The sequence below is a fragment of the Schistocerca gregaria genome, chromosome 4 (genome assembly GCF_023897955.1).
Source record: "Schistocerca gregaria isolate iqSchGreg1 chromosome 4, iqSchGreg1.2, whole genome shotgun sequence".
Taxonomy (NCBI): Eukaryota; Metazoa; Arthropoda; class Insecta; order Orthoptera; family Acrididae; genus Schistocerca; species Schistocerca gregaria.
The window spans coordinates 133,432,534-133,435,384 of record NC_064923.1 but is presented as its reverse complement, the minus strand read 5'-3'; the positions used below and the strand labels follow the sequence as shown (position 1 = coordinate 133,435,384).

Sequence of the window (2,851 nt, the reverse complement as noted above, 5' to 3'; positions counted from 1 at the left end):
GCCCGACCGAGACTCGAACTCGGGACCTTTGCCTTTCGCGGGCAAGTGGTCTACCAACTGAGCTACCGAAGCACGACTCACGTCCGGTACTCACAGCTTTACTTCTGCCAGTATCCGTCTCCTACCTTCCAAACTTTACAGAAGCTCTTCTGCGAACCTTGCAGAACTAGCACTCCTGAAAGAAAGGATATTGCGGAGACATGGCTTAGCCACAGCCTGGGGGATGTTTCCAGAATGAGATTTTCACTCTGCAGCGGAGTGTGCGCTGATATGAAACTTCCTGGCAGATTAAAACTGTGTGCCCGACCGAGACTCGAACTCGGGACCTTTGCCTTTCGCGGGCAAGTGCTCTACCAACTGAGCTACCGAAGCACGACTCACGTCCGGTACTCACAGCTTTACTTCTGCCAGTATCCGTCTCCTACCTTCCAAACTTTACAGAAGCTCTTCTGCGAACCTTGCAGAACTAGCACTCCTGAAAGAAAGGATATTGCGGAGACATGGCTTAGCCACAGCCTGGGGGATGTTTCCAGAATGAGATTTTCACTCTGCAGCGGAGTGTGCGCTGATATGAAACTTCCTGGCAGATTAAAACTGTGTGCCCGACCGAGACTCGAACTCGGGACCTTTGCCTTTCGCGGGCAAGTGCTCTACCAACTGAGCTACCGAAGCACGACTCACGTCCGGTACTCACAGCTTTACTTCTGCGAAGAGCTTCTGTAAAGTTTGGAAGGTAGGAGACGGATACTGGCAGAAGTAAAGCTGTGAGTACCGGACGTGAGTCGTGCTTCGGTAGCTCAGTTGGTAGAGCACTTGCCCGCGAAAGGCAAAGGTCCCGAGTTCGAGTCTCGGTCGGGGTACACAGTTTTAATCTGCCAAGAAGTTTCATGTCATTCCTACTTTGTGGACATTTTCTTCAGCTGCGTGCATCAGCTTGCTGTTTAATAGCGGTAGTGTGATTTTTACACATATTTTTTTGCCAGTGGTGGCTTGCACAAGCAGTCTTCTCGTCAGACCGTTTTTTGCTCGCTCCGTTCATTCGGGGCGTCCGGTGACCCTTCCGGCATTCTGCGTCTAGTCGCGTCTCTGCAGGGCTCCGGCACTCTGTGGTTCTGCTTGGCAGATATACAGCCCACTTCAGCTATAAGAAGGGCCCTCTGTAGGTCTCACTATTCTTTCCCTTCCCTCGATGCTTCTGCCTTGTAGGATCCATGTCTTGCTAATTACGTCCTTTTCTTTCTTGATATTTCTCGCGTTGCAACTTTGTGGGTCATTGCATCTCGTCCTTGCTGGAGTTTTTACAATGGTTCTTACAACAAGTTTTACTTATAATCATCTAACATATGTCTAGTATCTACATTGTTTTACGCCTTCTTAAAAAGCTTTACAAATTTCGGCGCTCTTTCCATGTCACAATTCTAAGATATTTTGAGTCTTAACATCTACTCAAGAATCCTCAAATTCGTTTTTTTGTGTGTGTAGTGTCGTGGTGTATAGCATTTTAGTATTTCATGCTGTTAGACTATCTACGCTTCATCCCTTCACCTTAATCTATGGTACTATTGGTGTTATTATTGAAACTACTTTCTTTTTTCCACCTTCCTCTCTCTTCATTCTTCTTTCTCCTGACGATCTTATCTCCAAGATAATCTTGCAATATTGTGCTGATTATTTACCAGTAATTAAATTAATCTTCAAACTTGTACTGAAAGTGATTAATACTGCCAGTCTTAGGTAAAAATACCTCTGCTTTATCTCGTAAATTACCCTCTAATTCTCTTTTACTGTGTTCCGAAATGCCGTGAACTTCTTGCAATTTTTCGTCGATTTCTTTATGGACTTCTAACATAAGTTGAGGCGATTCCCCATTTTGTGCATACCATTCTAATTCTTCATCCTCTTTATCTAGCGTCATTCTTAATTGTTTGTTTATAACTGGTATTTCTTCTAATTTTAGCTTTTGCTCATAGAGAAGTGTGACATTCCCGAATGTTACGCTACCCTTCCCCAAATCTATTATCGCTCGTCTCCCATTTAAAAATCTGCACGTATAATCAAATCTACAGTTAGTTTAGGTATAATGACGAAGTTGGCTTCGATCTTTTGACCTTGGCACGAAAGAGTTAACCTTGTTTGTCTCGTAACTTCCGCAGCATTGTTTCTAATAGGACCTCTTACTTTAATCTTATGTGTTTTCAGAACTGCCAATTCCTCATTGATAGTACACTGCATGAATAAATTTTCTGAGATCGGGGTCAGTTCACTTCCGCTATAAATTACAATATTGACTGGGATATTCTTTACCATGGCCTTCACAATTGGTTGAAATTGAAAGGGTTGATTCTGTTCTTCTACCTCTTGCATCAACGAATCCTCCACTGAATCATACATGAGTCTTTTTAGGAATTTCCCTTGTGAATTCGAACTATCTGTAGGATAATCTTCGACTGCTACTTCTCTCTCTTTTATTTCGTCTTCACTATTTCTGCCTACATTCACGCTTTCTTCAACATCCTCTACTTTTTCCTCATCCTTGTCTATCTTCTCCTTCTTCGTCGCTACTTCCACATATTCGCATCTAAATGCTCTATTTATCGCTTCATAACTTCCTTCAATATATATGCTGGTTTGTGTGCCCACTTGTAACTTATTTTCAACTTCTGTCGACTGTGCATTATCCTCATTGAGTTCGCTTTCTCTGGTTTCCATCTCAAATAGCTCTGCAATACTCATTACTTCGTCCTTTCCTCCTACATTCGTTGTGCATGCCTCTGGTAATTCATCTTCCTCGTCAGTATTCTCCCAATTAATTTCGTCCCAACACAATATTGTTATTTTCTTGTCTTCGTTT

The 2,851-nt window shown here is 42.9% G+C and overlaps 3 non-coding genes across 3 annotated transcripts; 1 reads left to right on the top strand and 2 right to left on the bottom strand.

The window, feature by feature from the left end:
• Positions 1-298: 298 nt before the first annotated feature.
• Trnas-cga (transfer RNA serine (anticodon CGA)) lies at positions 299-373 on the bottom strand. Its single transcript has one exon. It is a non-coding gene; the product is annotated as a tRNA-Ser (tRNA).
• A 225-nt stretch (positions 374-598) lies between these two features.
• Positions 599-673, bottom strand: Trnas-cga (transfer RNA serine (anticodon CGA)). Its single transcript has one exon. It is a non-coding gene; the product is annotated as a tRNA-Ser (tRNA).
• A 113-nt stretch (positions 674-786) lies between these two features.
• On the top strand, positions 787-860 carry Trnas-cga (transfer RNA serine (anticodon CGA)). The gene has a single exon. It is a non-coding gene; the product is annotated as a tRNA-Ser (tRNA).
• Positions 861-2,851: the final 1,991 nt, after the last annotated feature.